General features: G+C 44.1%; 1 protein-coding gene and 1 long non-coding RNA gene across 7 annotated transcripts in view; one reads left to right on the top strand and one right to left on the bottom strand.

The window, feature by feature from the left end:
• Window positions 1-22,776, bottom strand: part of PLXNA1 (plexin A1) — a 299,945-nt gene that overhangs the window by 261,216 nt on the left and 15,953 nt on the right. The window lies entirely within an intron of this gene.
• LOC310696012 lies at window positions 13,430-14,599 on the top strand. Its single transcript, XR_014520386.1, has 3 exons — window positions 13,430-13,535; window positions 13,660-13,755; window positions 14,272-14,599. It is a non-coding gene; the product is annotated as an uncharacterized lncRNA (long non-coding RNA).

Below are 22,776 nucleotides of genomic sequence, written 5' to 3'. Positions count from 1 at the left end.
CCTGAAGCGTATGTAACCCGAGGTACCACTGTATACTTCCAAAATAGGCAGGCCCTTCCCACTAGAAGGCCAATAAGGCATACAGATTTCACAGAATCATATATTTGTAGAGTTGGAAGGGACCACGAGGGTCATCTAGTCCAACCCCTGCAATGCAGGAATCTTTTGCCCCGAGGTCGGGCTTGAACCCATGACCCTGAGATTAAGAAGCTCATGTTCTAAGATGCTCCCTTTCATTGCAGAGATCCATGAGCATAAAAAAAGAGTACTCCATTGTGCTTGATTTCTCTCCAGTTACAGGGAGGAGAATCCAGTACATAGATGGGGAAAGGTCAGAGAGACCTCTGTTCCACTTGTGCCAATGCACACCACAACCAAGACAAGAAGAGCTCAAACCAACATCAGTAAGGCAATTGGCAAAGCTCCATGTGAGCTATAAGGGGACTCAGGAAAATCTTAGAATGGGCAGAAACATCAGTCCCACGTACCATGCAAAAATATTGATTGTGTATACAAGCATCCTTTCCTCCTCCAACCTTGGACATCTGACAGCAGACGCTTCCCCATTATCAGAGCAGGACGTTTATGAGCATGCTTGTGACCAGCAAGCAGTACAGGAAAAACCAAAGTGCAGCCTTTTAACAGCATCCTGAGAGCAGCATTCCTGTTAACTCTTCTCTGGCATGCATGGGAGTAATTCAAGCAAGGTCTTGGCTTGCGTTCGAGATAGTAAGTGCAATTCTAACCAGCCCACGCAACTCTTTCCAGCTGAGCAGGTGCCAGGTTGCAGCTGCCCTTGCTGTTTGTTTCACAAACAGAACTCATAACCCCTATTCCCACCAGAAACAACACCAACTCCCAAAGCTTGCCAGCCAAAGGGACTAAATTAATCCCTGCCCGAAACCCAAATCACAGCGCTGCACTACAGACTTAGGCAGATGTATGTTCTACTGAACTCAGTAGGGCTTACTCCCAGGTAAGTGGGACTGCAGCCTTACTCACTGATATGGCAAAGATGAGACCTGGGGTGAAGGAGTGCTGTGTGTACACACACTTCCAAATTCTGTGTGTGGATTCACACAGCATATGTAGATAGGGATAATGTTGCCATTAGTCTAAATAAAGCAGAGCAACTGTACAATTAAAGGATCAAGTGGTTAAGAAGTTGATTTCTGTGATAAGCCATGGGTCCTACAATTAGACCTGGCTCAGAAGAGAACTGAAATTGGTTGGGTACCACAATAGTACTCCCATTGTTTCAGATGGCAACACTCTGCTTTAATATTTTAACCAGGTCTTGCCGGTCCCCGACTTCTCAAGGGCTTTGAACAAAGAAAGAAAATACATGGGTCTGTTGGCCAGGCAGATGCAAAACCCAATATGGATAAAGCTTTCTGGATGACCTTGGGTCTGTCACTTTGAGAAATGATTCTAGGCATGGCCAACCCAAAGGTTCCATACTGCCTTCTAACCGCTCATTCCTGTTCTGTGCCTGGAAAGGTCTTTCAGGGTCATAGCTGTCAACTTTTCCCTTTTCTTGCGAAGAATCCTATTCGGAATCAGGGAATTTCCCTTTAAAAAAGGGAAATGTTGACAGCTATGCTCAGGATACACAACCTGTGGTGGCTCATCAGTCTAGTTCACTTCCCCAGACTGAGTCTCCTGGTTCCAGTCCCTGAGTCTCTGGCATTTAAGTGCAAGATCATAGAATTGCAGAGTTGGAAGGGATCACAAGGGTCATCTAGTCCAACCCCCTGCAATGCAGTAATCTTTTGCCCAATTAATCTGAGATTAAGAGTCTTGTGTTCTACCAACGGAGATGATCCTTTCTTTGTGTTTTCTCTTCCCCCACCCCCTCTTTGAACGGGGCTCTTCCTAGAGTTCTGAGTCCATCTTTTCTGTTTCTCTTCTGAGGAAACCCAGTCCCTCCGCTTCCGCAAGAAAACAGAACCCCGGGATGCCAGAGACCTGGGTTCCTTACACAGGGTGCTCCTCTGTCATAATGGAGTTTTGTGGCAGGCGGGAAGTCTGTCCCATTCAATATAATCTGGCTGACTGATTTCCATCAAGTTGGTTTGTAACACCTTGATTGAGCTAAGTAGCTAATCTTATCCCTACAAGCAGCAGGGTGCAGATTGCCAAGCACCAAGGAAAGCTTAACAACTCAATTGCACTGCCTAAATAATAGCACTTCCATTATTAATATCAGAGTAATGAACCACAGGTACGTTACAGGTACCCTTCAAGATTGTGCCGAAGACAGGCAGCCTCACGCATAGAGAGGCAATTTGCAAGGACAGGATCTCCTCTCCCTTAACTCATTGAGAAAGCTACTACTTGAAAAGTTAGTAGCTTTTCAAGCCTTTTCAAGTAATAGCTTTCTCAATGAACTAAGGTAAAGGACCTCTGGATGGTTAAGTCCAGTCAAAGGCGACTATGGGGTGTGGCACTCATCTCGCTTCAGGCCGAGGGAGCCAGCGCTTGTCCACAGACAGCTTTCTGGGTCATGTGGCCAGCATGCCTAAACCACTTCTGGTGCAATGGGACACCGTGACAGAAGCCAGAGTGCACGGAAATGCCATTTACCTTCTTGCCGCAGTGGTACCTATTTATCTACTTGCACTGGTGTGCAATCAAACTGCTAGGTTGGCAGAAGCTGGGACAGAGCAATGGCAGCTCACCCCGTCACACAGATTCAAACCACCAACCTTCCGATCGGCAAGCTCAAGATGCTCAGTGGTTTAGACCACAGCACCACCTGTGTCCCTCTGCTAGGTTGGCAGAACCTACTTGAACAACTGAAAGAAGGAACTCTATTAGCCTTCATAATGATCCTGGGAATGGGGTGGGGGGCTACTGGCACTACTAAACTTCACACCTGAAAAAATTCCCTCTTCTATTGCCAACTACTAAACCAAAGGGAATCCTTGCACGTTTAGCACATAGCTGGAAGGGGCCTTGCGGGCCATCAAATCCAAGGCATCTCTCAGTGCTGGAAACCCAGAGCCAGGATGTCCCCAACACATGGCTGCCCAGCCTCTGCTGAAAGGCCTCCAGTGAAGCAGAGCCCACAACCACCTGGTTGGTTCCATTGGTTGGTTCCATTGCTGAACTTCCCTTACTGTTAAAATACTTCTTCCAATGGTCTCTGATATAGGGTGAGGAGTCCAATGGGTGTGCCGCCTTCTGTCACAGTGCTGCATTTGCGGGAAATTATGTGTGATTATCTTGCTGAGACAATGCAGTTATTACAAGCACAGATCCCCATGCCCACCTCTAGCCTCTGCTAAGGCCACATGACAATCTATATTGCAATGCACTCACAAGATGCCCTGATGGTAGTACAAAAGCTTCTGGTACCAACTGGCTGAGTTGCCTTAATATTACTGGGTAGGGTGGGCAGGCAGAAGGTCACTGGCCACCAAGGGTTGGAAGCCTGAACAGGTCTTGCCAGTCTTCACCAGCCTAGTGTTTTCCAGTTGTTTTGGACTCTCAACTTCCACCACTCCCATCCTGGCTGAAGCTGGTGGCAGTTGTACTGGAGGGCTGGTCTAAAAAGAAGGGGGAAAGGCCAGATAGAGGGCCCTGAGAGTTAGGTGGGAAAGTTAGGTGGGAAAGAGAATGGGCAGAGGGGAAAGCTGAATATGGAGCTGTAAGAGACAGAGAGAGATAGGGAAGTCTGAAGTTCATAATTTGATTTGAAATAGCAGCCAGTTTTTTAGCTGCAGGCCTCTCGTCCCTCTTTACTAGCTCAGGTGACTGAAGTTATTTTCTACCAAATCACAGTTAATCCTTTTGTCATTAACGTGGCTGTCACAGAATTCCACCTGAAAACTGCGCCAGCGCCTTGGTAGCTCAGGCCCACATGCGGAGTTCTCTAAAGAGTTTGCTGCTCTCATCTCCATCCCACCTCCAGGTGGTCAGTCCCAACAGCTACTAGGATTTTAATGAGCCTTCCAGGCCTGCCTCTGGCAACCAGATGCTCCTTGACAGGGTCTTGATATGTCAAATCACAACATTATAACACATTCATCCTAACAATCTCTTGCATTCTGTGCATTTTAGTTCCCTTTTAATGCACTGCTCTAGATAGGCCACATGCACAGTCGTCCCAAGGCACATGAAGTGGTGTTACAAGTCCCGTGTGATTATAAACTTTTAATCTATGAAGTCAACCAGCACAGACTCTGATCCGTTTGGTGAAGATTGCAATTGCAAAAATTCCCTCCTCCATATATATATATATATATATATATATATATATATGGCTTGCTAACTTTTGTTATGGTAAAAGTTTGTCAGAAGCTTCATTCACAGCACTTCAAATATTCACACAGCTTTAAAACATTCAAAACAAAAAAGGCAGCAACAGCATTTTGCTTTCATTTGGCTTCCAACTACAAACCTCAGACTAATGCTGCTGAGTCCTCTATTACACATTGCCCCTTACATCCCACCCCCCCATCCCGCCCAATTCTGATGGCCTGGCAACCTGCCACAGGGCTGTTGTAACCCAGCAATTTGGAATCACAGTTTTACAGCCCGGTTAAAACTGAGGCTCCTGATCACAAAGAATTTGCAGTCTAAACCAGACCCTACAAATAATGGCAATAAACTGCAGAAAGGAAGGAGGGAGCAAGAGCAAAGGAAGATGCTAGATTAAGCAAATGAGAAGCGGGAGATCGATGTCATGCAAATAGAGCTATAGATAAATACTGCTGAAGGGAAGCAATGTTCCCTTGGCAGAACTTGCCAGATCGCCTTTTTAATGTATTTGTAGTCTATCACTGTTTATATTTGAAGGCAGAGTTATAAAAGCAGGAGTAAATAACCCCACAGAAGGAGGCTGAGATCAGGACCAAAAAAGAGGAAGGCGGCCACTGTACAGAAACAACCACAGACAGCAGATTTCTTTTTAGGGAAAGAAGGGGAAACAGGAAGACAAGGAAAAGAAAACAAGACAGAATATAGCCAGGGCTATGTGAATGCAGGGTTTTCATATGTTTGCCACAGAAGATGGAATTATTAAAAACTTTAGCTTTCATGGATCACCCCCGCCCCTCAATTCCTAGCTCTCAAGGTTGCAGAGTAGAGCATGATGATTCTCAGAAACAAGCTGGGCAGAGATCCCAGTGGTAAACTGATGAGGCTCCACTCTTCTCCTGTCTCCCACTCCTGCAAATCTGTAAGCCGCTGACTCTTGCTTTCCCTGTATTTCTCTACCTTTCTGGTCTGCTACTTGAAAACAGAAATAGGTGCATCAGTCAGTTTCAGGCCTTCTGATCCTAACAAGTCCACACTCTAGCCTTTACAACTTGATGCCCCAACTAAAGCCAGAGCCCTTCAGAATACACGAGAAGTATCAGAACAAAAACACCACCTTTACAGAGACCTCATTTATGCATAACTCTAAGCCAAACCATGGCTTAGCATGAGTGAACATGCATATGCAGGCTTCCAGGCAGATCATGGTAGTTTTCCTCCTTCTCTGGTTGTTCTGCTCATTCCCTCTGTTGAGGTAAACCAAAGTTTGGTTTGACATGTCGTCCAAACCTGGGTTTGTGGTTTATCTCTCCCAGAACAAACCTTGGTTATGGGTCATGGTTTGTATGCAAAAAGCTAAACCACAACTCTAGGTCCAGACAACATGCTAAGCCAAGCCATGGCTGGAGAAGGAGCAAAGCAGCTGTGACCTCCTCTCCAGGAGCCTGTGCATTGGCTCATTCACACAAAGCCATAGTTTGGTTTAGTGTTACCTGTGAAGCAGGCCAAAGTTTGTCATTTCACCCCCACTCCTCACTCTTAACACTCCAGTGCATAATTACAGTGCAATATAGGGTAAAGTTTTATTAGGAAAAGCAGATACCAAGAATAAAGTGAAGGAACAAACTGCAACATAGAATAAAATCACTGGCCATTTTCAGACTGTCAGTTCTGAGGTGTCACCTTTCAGAATACCAGCTGCTGTTACAGCATCTCTCATCTTATGGCCAATGATGGTCCAATACAGAAAGCAACCCAGCTTCTCTGCCCAAATGTGTGTAGCCCAGCTTCAACAAACCTTTGAGCTGGTTGCATCATTTTTGTGCCTTTGCACTTCCGCTCCGACACACATTTCAATGCTCAGCAGAGGCAAATACACTACAAAGAACCAAGAGGCCTCCCTGGGAGTCATGGGATGCAAAGTGCACCACCACCCAATGTCAAGGGGCAGGGAGGAGGCAAGGCTACACTTTACAACATTTCCTGCTGTTCCATAAGCTCTTTTTCTCATTTCACCTGCATTTTATTGGTATGGAAGATGGCAGCCTCACCCTCCTCCAGGCCTCTTATTAAAGAGCAGGTTGCTACAACCAGAGATTGCATCACTATTAATGGCTACCTAAAGCCATCAAAAATTGATTGAAAGAAAACAGGGGAAGGCTGATATTATTTTGTTGCATTTAAATCCAGCATGATTTGGGCTGCCCAGGTCTGGATCATATTAAGTGGAAGATGAGGCTCTGCAGTGATTGAATGATGGGGAAGGCTCTGTATTAGAGCTCAGGGACAGCTGGCCAATCCAATTTGGCTTCCTGCTCATAAAACACCAAGGCCCATACAAGTGCCTTGCTGTCACAGCAAGTGGTTTCCTACCCCCCTCCTGCTGCCAGTTTTTAAAGATGAAAGAGCAAGCAGAACACTTTAAATATTAACCTAGACCCTCTCAAAATGGACACAGCCCCAATACACAGGGCCTTGGTCCTGTGAGTAATAATAACCATGAGTTATTACACTGTACTTTGAAATGACACTTTTTATGAAACACTGAGGGGCAGCTAACAAGGTGAGTGGCTTGGAAAACAAAATTCTTATTTTGTGTGTGTGGAGCAGCGTTCAGAGACCTCTCAATTATTCCCTCATCATAACTACTATGTATAGTATAGGGCATTCTACTGGAATGCTAGTCCCAGTCCTAAAAGGTTTACAAACTTTTTAAAGAAAAAGATGGAAGAAGACACCTCCCAGAAAGAAGCAAGACTGTACAGTACAGTGGTGCCCCGCAAGACAAATGCCTCGCAAGACGGGAATCCCGCTAGACGAAAGGGTTTTCCGTTTTTGAGCTGCTTCGCAAGACGATTTCCCCTATGGGCTTGCTTTGCAAGACGAAAACGTCTTGCAAGTGTTCCGATTTTTTTTCGCTCCCCCCCTTTTTCTAAGCCGCTAAGCCGCTAATAGCCTTTTAGCTGCTAATCCGCTAAGCCTTTAATAGCCTCTAAGCCTTTAATAGCCGCTAAGCCGCTAATAGGGTTGCTTCGCAAGACGAAAAAACCGCTAGACGAAGAGACTCGCGGAACGGATTAATTTCGTCTTGTGAGGCACCACTGTACTTCAAAATGGCTCTTTTTATAGAAGACTAAGGGGCATCTAGCAGAGGCAAGTTGCTTGCTAAACAAATTTCTTATTCATTCCAATTTGTGGAAATTAAAGTAGAAAAAATTCATGCATGAACACAATTCATATTTTAGTACGTTTACATCTCATCTTCCTTCCACTATGGAACACAAGGCAGCTTACATGTGGTATTCAGGTCTCCCACCCAGACCCAAACCTGCTTCGCTTCAACAAGGTGGCTGCATCACATGCCCTTGGAATCTGAGATTCTTGTGTCAAAGACAGGAGAGCAAAATCCGAAACCACAACCCCCAGTCTTATTCTACTGGGCACATGTATGTGGACCAGTCCTCAGTCATTGTCCTCCCTCCACCCCAATCACTGGCTTCTCCCCCACTGTGTATCATGCACAGGACTTGCATGCCAGTCCCAGTTCTAAAAGGTTTGCAAACTTAAAAGAAGATGGAGGTAGGCACCACCCCGAAAGAAACAGCAGCCTTATTCCACCTTGAGCATGACAATCTGAACCTGGCAAAAGTCCTACTGGCTAGCATGGCCTTCAGCAGTCATTGCCTCCCCCCACCCAGCTATGCTTAACGCAGGAAGCATCATTCCCACTCGCCAGCTAGCAGAGTCTGCTTGCCAACAGGAAGTGAATTCTCTTACACAAACATGGCCACCATGGTTACAGGACTTTGCAAACTCTCTAGGCAGACGCCTTGGAGCTTAGCCCAGGTTTGAAATGAACTGCGTTATATATTTCTCTCCCCCCCCTCAAAAGGGGGGGGGAATAAATAAATAAAAGTTCGCCTGGAGCAGCCCCACTCAGCATGTTAATGCCGATTCAGAGAGCAAGGCAAAGAGGCCTAAAAATACATTCCATTATTCTAACCGGACAAAAAAAGTAAACAGTGCCAAACTTCCTAAGGGGGAGCGAGGAGGAGGGAGGTCTCCTCTGCAATGACTCAGACAGCAAAAATACAATGCGACGCAGTGGCACGTCCAGAGGCAGAGGAAAGCAATGCAAAAAAAAACCCAAAAGCACTAAAGGCTGCCAGCTGCCTTGAGAATGTTTGTCGGTATGTACCTTTGCTTGACTCACATATGTGCAGCAGGAAACTTGACATCAGCTGGAAATCTGGCCTAACAGCCGCATTGCCGACAGATCCAAATCATCCCCCTTTTATCCCAAGCTGGAAAGGAAATTTGCTAACAGCTCCACCTTTAAAAGTGGCCAAGAGACCCTTATTGTTTCAAACTCTGGTCACAGCTGCTCTGTGAACTACACTGGGCTGGAACCTCTGCCTGGCTGGCTGCAGCCAATGCACACAAACTTCAAAAGAGCCTTTCATTGTAAAGCCGCTTGCCTGCATCCCAATCGCTTTCTAGTAAAGGTGGTGGAAAAGGCTGCTCCTCCCCCTTTAGAGTCAAGAGATGCCAGAAAAAGGTCAGGATGTCTTGTGCTTTTTGAAGCAGCACTGACTAGTTCAGCGGAGATGTAATGTTTTCCAGTCTCTTGACCATGGTTAAGAGATCTGGAGTGCCTCTCAGACTCGTGCCCACCCCACCCCACCTCGCACAGTCCTACTCCCTTGTCCCACTTCAGCTCCTCCCTTTCCCTTCTCAGCAATAATTATATCTGCACTAAACCAGTACTGGAAGCCCTAGTTAGAAGTAGGTTTCAAAGGCTGGTTGAAATCTAGCTATGGATTTGGCAATCATAGATTTGGCTCACACTCTTTAACAATACTATGAAATTTGCAGTGACATAAACAAATGTACTGGTTTCTCAGATAATACCAATTGGGAGGTACCAGTGTAAGATCGCTGAAAATTATTTTAATTAGCAAAGTGAGGCACCATCAGTTACAAAACATTTTCAATTCAAAACCTTGGCAAGTAATAGATTTAGAATGGGGGGGGGGGGGAGAGATTCCAACAATTCTTCCAATCGTTACGTCAGTGCAACCTTTTCAGCTTACCAAATGGAATGACCCCCCCCTCTACCTTCCATGTACTGTTCTGGGGGTTCTCTTGGCCCACCAAGAGCCTTTGGGGGGCACACTGGCAGGAATTGGGGGAGCCCCACTGTGCAAGCAGAAGTCCTTGAGCAGAGCTTCAACTGATAGATAAATCACAATGGGCGGGATTCACCCTTCCATTTAGTCTGAAAATTATTTTCTGTTCCCTTTCTTTCAAATGTGCTCCAATTTATGATTCAGAAACACATTTTCAATGTTCAGATGCCACAGCAACCAGGTTTTAAACTCTGAGCTTTCTCTGTGCTTTCTTTCCACTTTGCCCTACAAGACAAGTCTATAGCTGAGTTAGGAAACCTGTGGTCTTAACTCCTATCATCCCTGAGCATTGGCGATGCTGAATGGGGCTGATAAGAACTGGAATCCAATGACATTCGGAGGGCCACACATTCCCCACACTTGAAGGTCTACAGCCCCAAAACGATGAAGTATGAACATCATCGTTGGACAACCTAACAAAGTTCTCCATGAAGGTCCCAACTGGAGGAGGAAGAGAGGACAGAAAGTGAAGAAAGGGCTGTGAGTGGAAGGCAGCCTTTTTCCCATTCTCTGGACCCCCGGGAAACTCAACAAACCTGCTGTACCTGGAACTAGGTGTGGAAAGTGCAGCTGAATGGGACACAGCTGTGGGCAGCCTGAGGAAGTAGAACCCACTTTGATGTCTGCCCATCAACAGCAAGTCTAGAATGAGAGACTAGGGTGGTGTCTGCTATATCCAAGAATTCTTCTCATTGTGAGATTTTTGTGGGTGAGCTGAGCGTTTGTTTGGATTCTGGGCAACAACCCAAAGGTTGAGAGGGAAAGTGTGTGTCAGAAGGAAAATGAACTGGTATTTATTCATATATATTAGTAAATTTGTATTAATGTAACATTTCTAGATGTATTTTTGTAGTATTTCGTTTAAGTTGTCTGTTGTTGCTTCTGTTTTCTGCACACTGCTTAGATGTATTTTAAATATATCAAGCTGTATAGAAATTAAATAATCCATCAACACTGTACAATGATTTATCTGTCCCATCTCTGCAACAGTGATAACAGCTTAATTAACATTCACTTTATTATTATTATTATTATTATTATTATTATTATTATTATTCCACCATCTGTGTACACAGCACAAGGATATTACATTGTAAATACATTGTAGGTATGTGTGTGGCAAAGGCAAGGGTAATAACCCAGCAGGAGGAATAGAAGCAAATGTAAAAGGGGGTGAATTTAAGCAGTTGCACATTCTTAGGCTTCATCTTTTCTTCACATGAAGATCAAGGGGTAAAAGGGTCAATAGAAAAGCCATGTGTTATTTTGAACAAAGATCTAATAAAAAACAAGATTTCATAGGGATGTGATCTCTCTTCCTCTACCATTCTGCACATAGAGTTTCACAATGAAGCATAGAAGGGAGCCAGCTCACCACCATATATTCTGAATATTAAAAAAATCTTCACGCTGCATGCAGAAAGTCACTTTTAATCTGGTGAGTGATCACTTCAGAGACAGAGAGCAGCATTTCTGGACTCTGATTACAGAGGCAAGAAAAAGAACATGATGCTATGACCTTAGCTATTCCTGATACCAATGTTTAGGTCACATATGTACATAACGACTAATTAATAATATAGTACATTAGAGTGCAAAATGCTTATTAATAACACCTATCCCAACCAACTTTACAACAATTTTGTGATGTGGGTCACTAGTGCCATTACAATATGATAAATGGGGAGTTAAGATGTAGAGAGAAGGATCTGTTCAAAATGACTAATGAGTATATGTTTGAACTGCAAGTAATTTCAAAGCCTTCTGGTTCCAAGGCCTACATTGAAGCACGCTAGCTCTCTGAAGAAAAAGACCATGAAAATGAGCCATAAGTGAAACCTTGGGCTTCACATCTGCTTCCTAATCTCTGAGCATCTCTGCAACTCTAAAGCTGCTTTACTCATTTCTCCTAGTCTTCTAGAATCATAAGTAGGCGCTAAGAGAGAGAGAGAGAGAGACAGAGAGAGAGAGAGACAGACAGAGAGGGAGAGAATTACCAATAAACAATTTAAGTCACCCTGCTTTGTAGCTCAGAAACCCACACGCCTACTAAAAATTCAGATCAGCAAAGAAGTATAATTCCTCTGATATAAACAGCAGTGTTCCTCATTTAAAAGAACAAAATAATTCAATGTCCCGATTTTCTAGTGTAAATTAAGTCATGCAGAAAACTCCTAGGTATCTTGACAGGCTGGCCTGGTGTCAAATGTAGACAGACTGCCCTGTAAGACACTCCCATTTCAGAGATATTTGGTTTTCTTATTGTTTTAAATAAAAATAGTAAAAATAACTTGACCCCATGTCAAAGTTTTAACTCCACTCATTACAAGCATGTGATTTCATATGGTCCAACCTACCTTCCAACACTTGCCTACCTAGCACATTAACAACAAGACTTTCAACAGGAACACAACAAGTTTTTATTATCTTGTCCTCCGTGTGAAGATAATTCACAGTAGGCCTGATTGTTTCAGGTACCTACCAGAGACATAATATTCCTTATGGCATTGCTTATTTAACCACAAGTCTTGCTGTAACTCGTCCTTTCATTACAGATACTAATGACATCTAAATTCATGACAGCATTAATTTAAAAGTCTTTTCAAGATATTCCATGGCAGGGAAATAAAAGCTTAAAATATACATTGTGAGTTAACTTATGAGTCCCCAAAACTAAAAGTCCAAGAACACATTTAAATTGTAGGGGAGGAGTCTGGCTCGTGATGTTAACTTGGGGAACCAGCAATTCAGAAAATACTTGCCTACATGTAAATTCATTAACCCAGTCAATCAAATGGCCCATCTACAGACTTATCAGACAGAAACAAACTGAATCAGTATTTTCAGGGAATGGACTCAAACCAGGATCCAAAGAAACCTAAACAATGGGCACATGGCCTTTGGTTTGGACTCAGTCTGATCTTTATGTTTCCCTCCCCTTATGGTTTTGATCTATGGGCTACTTTTAAAATGAGGCTGCATTTTAAATTGCATTTAACCTGTATTTTAAATTGGTACAGTAAATTGTTTTTACTGTAAGTTTACTGGTGTTAGCCGCCCTGAGCCCAGCTCTGACTGGGGAGGGAGGGGTATAAATAAAATTTATTATTATTATTGACTGTGATTCACTGGGTGTTTGTGCCAATTACAACTAAGGTACTGTTCTGAAAGAAACTTAGGTTGCATCCACACCTTCTGCTTCTATTACAGTGGTACCTCAGGTTAAGTTCCGGAGGTCCGTTCTTAACCTGAAACTGTTCTTAACCTGAAGACCACTTTAGCTAATGGGGACTCTTGCTGCCGCCGCACCAACGGAACATGATTTCTGTTCTCATCCTGAAGCAAAGTTCTTAACCCGAGGTACTATTTCTGGGTTAGCGGAGTCTGTAACCTGAATTGTATGTAACCCGAAGTACCACTGTAGTGCAACAGAAAGAGTGGATGACATTGCTCGTTGTTGCAAAGAACTAGCTCCCACCAATATTATTCTATTCACAATAGACATGACAGCCACACAATGTGGTTCAATAGCTGTCTCAGAAGCACAGCACCATCTGGAAGCACCCAAAGTGATGATCATAAGTTAGATTGCTATTTCTACTGAATGCAGGGATAGGGAACAGTGGCACTCTAGATGATGCTGGACTACAATTCCCATCATCCCTGACTATTGGTCATGTTGGTTGGGGCTGATGGGAATTGTAGTCCAGCCACATTTTCCCCACTGTTAATTAATGGGACCTAGAAACAGTAAGAAGGAAGTAGAAGAAACAAGGCATGGACTAGGGTTACACCACCTGCTAAGACACACAATGGTGGTTATTCCACAGAGCACAGCTCATGGACACTTCACATGCCACCTTGATATAGAATTTAGTATATAAGGACACTAGGATACAGTGCTCCATCTTGACTTATTATTATGGCATTGCATGCTGGAACTTGTAGTCTCATCTCCACAGACAGCACCTGTGGTCTAATGATAACAGGAACAGAGGTGTCAGATGGCTGGATTTATGGAGGCCTTGGGCTTCTGCTTATCAAACAATGCAGCACCAGTACAAGCAAAGTTTTATAGTCCAGGTAATGAACAACAGGTTTTGAGAGGAGGGTTTGGAAAGACAAACTGTTTGAGTTGAAAGAAAAGTCATTCTGCAGCATTTTAAAAGGGCATGCAGTAAAGTATCCTAATCTTCTACATTATCAGAGAAACAATGAGGCCCATTAGATTAACAAGAGGCAGCAGGAAAGGAATGACTCTCCAGACTGAAAAGAGAACAGATATTGAATGAAGACAGCACAGGTAATCATACATAAACACACACAGGCAGAGAGAGAGAGAGAGAGAGAGAGAGAGAGAGAGAGAGAGAGAAATGGGCAGAAAACAACCAACACTTATAGCACACCACCTCAAATTAGGACCAGAAGCCTCTTTAAATAAGGGTTCTGTTAATAACATGGCAGTAAATTAACTAGTACCCAAAGGCTTTCTTCCTCAACAGATGGTTCCCTGAGACTCTTGTGCATTATGGCAACTAAACAAGATTTCAAATTGTGGTTAAAAGCAAACTTTGTTTAATATTAATTATGATTTAAGTTAGTGTCAACATCACCCTGGTTAAGCCCAGGACAAATTTGCAAGAGAAGGCAGACTAGCTGGAGAGTCTCTGGCCCTCTGCTCATCTATTAAGCATATACACAGGCATGAAAGTATTGTGTTTGTTAGGACTTCTTTGGTCATACAGTCAAACAACATCAGTGTAATATGGGCATATGCACCTGCTAATTATTATAACTAATCAATTATTTTCATTGGCAGACCAGTAATAATATCACTGATCTGGTAAGATGAGTCAGCTACACCAGTGGCAGCAGCATGGCCCAGTAAAAGGGAAAAAGATAAGTGTGCAGTTTCTACCCTCAACATAAATTCATCCAAGGACAACAGAAGGACTGTAACTCACAATCTCATTAGCTGCCAAGCCACAGACTATGAGGTCCTCTGAAATCTTTATTATTTATTTGATTGGCAAGCTATATAGTTATTGGTTAACAAGCCCTGAGAGAGAGTCTTCAGGATGCTCATCTTCCTACTACAAAAGTCTTAATAAATAAACAATCTGCCAGAGTTCCTTCTGACAGACAAGTTAAGAAATATATGAGCCATGTTAGAAAGCTGTGTGCGTGTGTAGAACAAAGCCAGGGTGTTTGACAAGAACTTTCCTACTGACAGCTATTCTGTTTGGACAAGAGAATTCCTTGCAGTTTCGGTCTGAACTGAAATCTTTTCCCTCTGCGTAAAAAACACACACATTCCACAGTTCGAGAGCTTCCCAGAGGAACTCACCCTCTCACTTTTTAGTCACACGATCAGCACAGAGCCTCTCCTCCACTTCACCTTTAGTGTTCCCTACCTAATTCCCGAAGCCTCTTGCAGAGTTTCCGTAGGCCAGAGCTGGGGGAAGGGGTGGCGGAAAGAGGGACTGGACAGGCAACTCAGCAGTGTCCCTTTCCGTGCTCAGCGAGGAGGAACAAAAAAAGCATGAGAAGGGAAGGTGATCCAATAAAATAGGCTGTGACAAAGAAGAAGTCCCTCACCCCACTCTATCACAAAGAGAGGCTTCAGTAACCTAACAAATGTCCCCGCTCCTAGACTATTCTTTCTAATATTATAGATTGTATCTACTATTCCCTCTATACACAAATGTTCAGTTGGAAATCTTCAGTAACAAGCCTGTTCCTCTCACCCGATTCAGGCGACTCAGCACCGATCTCAGCCCACTTGCAGCTTCACCAAGAAGGCCTTGCCCTTCATCAGGCAGAAGTTTATTATCCTCATGAACAGCTTACATACAGTACCAGAATACTGAACGCCAAATTGTTTCTGTACTTGATGTTGCTAGCCACAGGGGCGGGGAACATTTGGCTCTCTAACTCCCATCAGTCAGCAGAGTCAACGTTCAGCGATGATGAGAGTTGTCGTTCAACAAGATCTGGAGCGCAACAGGCTCCCATTCCCGGTATTAAATAGTTTGGGGATGCCTCCTACGGGAAGTAACTGCCCCCACGTGTATTTTTAACTTATGATAAATAATCCATCTCTTGCAAGTCCAGTGCGGGTGAACGGCCTCAATCTTCCAACCAAGACAGAAACCCTTTTTTTAAAAATGTGAATAATTAAAGTCAATTTTTGTGCACATAATATACTTGAACTCTTCACCTTCCAACCATCTTCCAGCCTTTATATCCTAATGCAGAGACGGGCTACCTCTGGGCTGGATCATCAGGCCCAATATTTCCACATTTTCACTTGTAAGAAGAAAATAAAATAGGAGCTATTTCGTGGTATAATGTTACTTGTCTGTTTGGGATTTTTCATATAAATGTCAATATCAGTACAGAATATGCTTGACCACATAACTGTGATGCCCTTAGTATTATTATGTAGCAAGGAAACGGACTGCACCAAAGGGTTGAGTCACACAGCAAAAAATACTCTTTAAAACCCCGTTGCAATACGTCTGGGAAATCCCGGACATGTCCTCTTTTGCCGGGGGGGGAGGAGAGGACAACATTTACATTTTAAAGGAAATATCCAGGATTTGGGGGGCTTTGTTTATTTATTTTTGGTGGGTTTTTTGGCTTGGGCAGCTCGGGCTCGGACGGTGCAGGTGGCTCTGCATGCCACAGCCTCTGCCAGCCCGAGCTGGAAAAAGAGGTGCGCAGGCATGATCGCGGCAGCTCCGCGCATCCGCCCAGCTTGGGCTGGCAGCAGCTCAGGCTGTCCTCTTTTTTGCTTTTCAAGATATAGCAACCCTACCAAATTGTTGTCTGGAGAACAGAGCAGGCCCAGTGAATCAAGAAGCTGGCTAGATCTGCTCTCAATTGTATAAGTGGTTTGTGGCTTCCTAAAATCCACTTATTCCCAAGAAATGCTTTCTAAGCACCACATTAGCAGACAAGGTACAGCAGAAGTAGTATAGCTGGGCAGCCACACTAGTCCTTCTAGATCAGGGGTCAGTAACCTTTTTCAGCTGTAGGCCAGCCCACCATTACAGTCTCTAGCTAAGAGAAGGATTTGATCCTAAGTTTCCCACAGCCAAACCCAAACCTCTAGCCACTAGACTGTTCCAACTCTCACAGAACTGAAAAATACGCACTCACACACCAAGACTGCCAATTCCAGTTTTTTAAGGAAAAGTATATGGCATCCAGGAAGCTTGAATAATTCTACCTAGACAAAAATGAGATTGAGAAAAAGGCATACAAATAATGGGACTTAATAGACACATGACATCAGGCCACTTGATCTTCCTTGCTATCCTCAAAATCAGGAGGTGAGAAGACTTCAAGGCCTGCAGGATCTATTTTGTTTTCTACTGGAATCCTAAGATCCATCAAGCAGAAGCAAAAGATACAGGATTTGGTTATCAAACTATGAGTCCAGGAATCTGTGAATACCAGAAGTGAATGCAACTCACAGTCACTGCACAGAAAAACCAACTCCTAGTGATTCCCACAACTGTTGCTGCTGTTAAACAACTAGGAGTAAGAAATCACTGAGATAATGGGGAATTTTGGCTATGGACTAGGTATCCCTCCTATATGTCTCCCAAGGTGTCTGAATATGAATGGGTGCTAGTCAAGTAAACACACATCTCCTGATTTCCCTCTGCCGCCAAACACATACATAGACCCCTGCTTTCCATATTCCTTTGCTCCTCCTCCAACCACTGCCATCAACAGACTGCAGAATATTTATAGCAGAGCATTTTAAGCAAGGGGTAGTTTTATATCATGGGAAAGTGACGTTTTTATTGGGCCAGTAAGAATGAACTGATAATTAAAGCAATGGTTGCATTTGCCTATCTTGCAAATGTGTATAGATTACAGATATGAAGCATCTAGATTTAGGCAATTCATGCAGAAGCTCCTGCCATTGGTCATTTTAAGAATCATCATTTTCCTGTGGCTTAAAAGACTTACTGGGTATGTACTATAGATTTTATTTCAGAGCCGATACTAGGTTTGGTGGGATGCTTTGTCTTCATGCCTTATACTTTGTTGTCCTATGAGATAAGTAATCTGCTTTATATTATACTTAAGTAAATTTCAGCTGCAATGGCAAAAGCTGACTGCAGAATGCAAGGAATCATTAAGATACAGTACAGGCTATGCCCTAAGAGATTGTATCTCATGAGGCATCGGGCATGCTTGCCAAGACATGCTGTACCTATGTATACACACACAGCCGATCTATAGAGGCAGCTTGCCTGAATGCCCCTTGGGAAGACGGCAGATGAAAAACAGGCAGCTGTGGTGCAGGAAGAAGTTTTTGGCACTGCAATCTGCACGGCATACAGCAAGCCTGCTCTCTGAATGTACCCTCCACTCCGGCTCCTTTGCAAGCATCTTCAGCCTTGGCCTTTTGCCAAACAGCTGGGCTGCTATAACCTCTCTAGCAGCGGGGTACGGTCTCCAAACTAGGGCAGAGCCAGCATTCCTCCCCACCCCATCCTCCGGTCCTTCCTTCAACAGGACTTTGCTTTGCTGAAGTCTGACAGGAGAACAAGGGCAAGCGTTGGGCACCTTGTGACACAAATCATACCCCAAACATCTGTCAGAAGCAATCACCATCTTCCTGTCATTTCCAGTTCCTTCAAACATGCAACAAAGAAAATGGGGGCAGGGAGGGAGGATGGCTGGAAGGCAGAACAACAGCTAGCAAGCATCACTATCACCGGTCATGCTTAAAGAATGGAAAACAGTGCCTCCACTGATTAGAAGCAGAGGGGTTCTCTTTCTATACTAAGGTACACTAAGAGGTTACCTACGTTATTAATTCAGCTGTTATTCCAAAATGACCTCCCCTCTTTGCCTAGCTGGCCTCTGCAGGAAATGCCAGGGTCTTCTACTGAAGCATACATATGCAAACCACACGGTCTTGTTTACTAGTCTACCAGGTCACTGTGCTAGTTGTGAAGCAGCTCTGGCTAGGTTTATGGATTCAGTACATGCCTATATACACACAGGAGTGTTGCAGACTTGGCCTTGTTTATTTGCTTCATTTAAAATGCCGGCATTTTGTTCGTGTGTGTTAATTTTTTTCCCCTTACATGTTAGCTGCCTTTATAAAGACAAAGCAGGGTATAGCATTTTGAAATAACTGAGAGAAATAAGCAGTGAAAGAGGCCCTGCTTATCTGGGGCATGCTTCCTCACATAAGTTATTCAAGGGCACTTCTTACTTACATCTCAAGATTCCCCTTAACTGTGCAAATAACATCTTAATATAACTAAATATTAAATGAAATGGTATAATGGTATTTTATGTGATTCCATCCTTGGTATGCTTATCAGACGGAATAGGACTGCTACCAAAAACCCTCACAAAAGAATGCAAAATGATGAGTTCACAATCCTGCCCACATAGTGAATTTACACACCAGCAGAGATATCATAGCAGGCTGTGCTAGAGGAATCCCTCTGCCAGTTTTATACCACAAGCACAAGGGGTAAAAATGGGTGGCCTTGGTGAAAATCGCTGTTCCCCATCTTTTAAAGGCGAACAATTAATGGTTGCATGTGGCATGGTTCAAATGGGAAAACCTCTTGTAAGCCACCTGCTTCAGAGGAAGAATGGCCTTCAGGAGAACAATATCTACTTTTTGAACTGAAGGTTTGGGATCTGGGAGGCAAACTGTGCCTGCACACTTTCTTTCTTTCTTTTTTCAGAGGCATGCTTGGCTGATGCATAATCTGGCACAGTTCCAAGGTCTGGAATCAGATCGTGAAGGAACAAGGAAAATCTCAGGAAGCACCACAACACAAAGCTGTCCCTGGAGAAGTCAGATCCCCACAGCATGGCGGAGGCTGGGAATCTGAACAGGGCCCTGCCATTCCATTCAAGCTCACAGGCAATGGAATTTCAACTAGTTGTGATATTAACCTCTTCTAGCGCCTGCAGGCTGTCGCTCTTGATGCGAACAAGTAAAAAGTGTGGAGGGGGAGGGGAGAGAGGCAGTCTTAGGAATGCTCTGGCTCATTCTTTGTGCTCAAGCAACTTAGCCTATTATTTCTTTTGGCCCTGTGAGGATTTTGAGTGCCTCGCACCACCCCAGATCAACAAACGGACATATTTTAGGCCTTCCATCACTCCCATCCCAGTAAAATCACTGCAGTTACCCAACCAAAACAAAAAACAAAAACTCAACCATCCTGAGGGATATTTATTAATCATCTCCATGGAGTGGTGGTATTTTATAAGCCTGTATACGTTTCTAGCTAGCATTTCAGAGACGCTGTTTATACTGCAGTTGCTTTTTCCTAACAAAATCCAGGTTTATAGTTACCATGGGTTCTATCAGTGGGGAGGGTGGGGTGGGGGGGGGTTTCTCAGCACTCAAAAACCATCTCAGCCATCAAATATACCATTTAGCAATTAGCAGATGTGGAAAAATTGTAAAACAAGGGACTTTACATCACTGAGCTGGGCAAAAAAAAAAGAGCTACCAGCAGCACTACATATATAAGCAGGAAGACGTCAACTACAGTCAATAGGGGCATGGCCTGAAGGCACATGATGCAACCATCTTGCTGAAGTTAAGCAGGTTTAGATCTGGTCACAGCACAGATGGGAAACAACCTAAGAACCCTATCAACACCACCATCTTCAGCTCCATCATGGAGGAAATGCTGGCTATAAATACAGCAATAAATGAAATACAGGCAATTCCCAACTGAAAAAAGCGTATTTATTACAACTGTGTTCCCCTTCCAAATATCAGTTGCTTGCCCTCCTTTATAGATAACCACCAGACATATGCTGGGCACAGGAAGGGGATCAGCTACAGCCCAGCTGGTTCTGCTCCCATTTCCCAGCTTGCCTCTGCAGCATTCACCAGTCCCTACCATAACAACCCTGCTAGAGGAGTCAATATCCCAAAGGCCCAAGCCATTCTGAGCTGTTCTCATTAGCAGTTCATCTCCACTGTCAGCCTTGGTTTGGAAAGGTCAGAAAAAGAATGGGATGCTTAAGAAAGTCAAGAGAAGTCTAGGCTTGAACCTGCCATGCATGGTCAAAAATCTGCATAGAAACAGCTGCAATATGGTTCACAAAATCCAGGTTTTGTTTTTACATGGCACATTACATTGATCCCAATGAAGTTTGCTTCTAGTTAAGTGCACTTACCGATTCGAAGCATACCAAAATTGCTGTATACCAGGTGTGTAGCAATTTAATTGATGATGGTGATGATGATGATAATAATAATAATAATAGCGAAGAGGCACAGCCATTAATCATTTTTATCTTTATTATTTTTTAAGACTTTGGAACAGCAACATCGCTTTCATTGACCCCATTCCCCAAAAGGTGGTGCCCAACTGGTTCGCTGCCACTCTGGCTCATGAGAAATGATTGAAATGGAGGAGGATCCATTTTGGTTGTATACTTCTCAGTCCACCTGTAGCCCAACACCAAGCAAGGCCATGCCCAGGTTACACTGAGATGGAGGCATCTCTCCCTTCTTTCCCCCTCATCTCCAGCAGTAAGCTACTGCTACGGTTCCTCCAAGCAAGATGTGCTACACACCACATCAGCCTGGTCTCCAGGTAAGGACCATGAGAGTGAGTTGAGGTGGGTGGATATGGAAGGCAGGGTTTCCTTGGAGCTGCCCTTCCATAGAATATGAGAAAGTTGGAGGCAAATGAGAGTAGCCATGACAGTGCAGTGGAAGGGTAGGGAAACAGCCATGACAGTATGGGGAGGGGGAGGTTACCAGGAGGGCATCTTCTCCAAGGTCCCCTCAAACCTGGCAGTACAGCAGCATCACAGGACAACCAGTTTGGTTCTTTTTAGCTCTCTTCTAAACATTTCAGAGAACAAACTGCTGCTGCATTTCGCAGAAAGGCATATTTTAAGTTCCAGTAAAATAACTCTGTCTCAGTCTGAGATAAGCTTTTCCTCTTCTCCTCAGTTATTACCTGGCCCCTGCATAAAGCACTTCGCTCTGCCTGGTTCCTCTCCCTAGCTTTCCACCCTGTTCTGTTCTGGCTGGAAGCCTGTTCCAGATTTGCCAACGTGCGAGACGCTTCTGCCTGCAGTGAAGGAAGGGCCAAATTTCAAGAGAGCTTGGATCCACTTTTCACTTCAAAGTTCCAAGCCCCACAATGCAGCAAAAGTTTTTAATTGCCTAAGGAGGAGCTAGCCTGGGAAAGCTGGAAGCAGTGAGATAACCGGAGTCTCGCTGAACCACAGAAAAGGAGGGGGGAGGCAGGGAGGGAAAAAATGTCTGAAAGTCTTCCAACAGAAACAAAACAAAGGGAAGGGAAACTATTTTTCAAGAGTGTGACACAGGCCTCTTTTTCACTCAGGCACCAAAGGGCCAAGAGTAGCCAATAAAAGCAGACATGCACACAGGAATCCAAGTGAAGCCCAGCAAATGCCATGTATACGGACTGGCTTCCATAGGAATGCAAAGGCCATGGGAGAAATGGACCCAATACATCTGTGTTCTTAAAGGAAGACCACAAGCAGCCCTCCCCCAAGATCTCATGAAACTCAAGGTGCTTTAAAACAGGGTGAACATTTATGGTTCACAAATCAGTTCCGATTAAAAGATACTGCTATCTCTAGGATCAGAATGTAAGAAGAGTCCTGCCAGATCAGGCCAAAGGTCCATTAAGTCCATCACCTTGTTTCTAGCTATGCCCAAAAAATTGTCCCCGGGAGGGAAGCTCACCATCAGGGCTCAAAAGTGACAGCCTTCTCCTGCTTTTCTTGCTCCCCTGCAACTAGTATTCACTGACATGCTGCCTCTGGCCCTGGAGGTAGCGTGGAACCATCATACTAAAAAAACCATTTAAAGTCAGTGCCACCCCCTATACAACTTGCAGCAATGAATTTCATGAATTATGATGCAACTCTCAAATGTCCCCCCAAGTCCCCACTTGAAACTAGATCCTCTGCACCAGGGATGGGCAACCAGTAGCCCTTTGGATATTGGTGAACTACAATTCCCATCATCCCTAATCATGGGCCATGCTGGCTGAGGCTAATGGGAGTTGTAGTGCAACAGCATCCAGAGGGCAACAGGTTCCCCATACCTGCTCTACACACACTGCTTTTGTGCAAACTGCCATTAACTCCCTTAGAATTTCTACACAGCCTTCACTTCCTGGTCTCCTCCACACACAAAATTAACCCCCTACCACTCTGGTGGAAAGAGCGATAACCTTCCCTTGCTAATGGACAATTTTAATTTCCATGCCGCAATCAAAAGTTTTTTAAAAGGCGGTCTGATTGCTCCCCAGGCTTTTGGATT

Source organism: Podarcis liolepis (assembly GCF_965112155.1).
Source record: "Podarcis liolepis genome assembly, chromosome: 2".
NCBI classification, from domain to species: domain Eukaryota; kingdom Metazoa; phylum Chordata; class Lepidosauria; order Squamata; family Lacertidae; genus Podarcis; species Podarcis liolepis.
The sequence above is the reverse complement of the archived record's forward strand: the minus strand, read 5'-3'. Positions and strand labels throughout refer to the sequence as shown.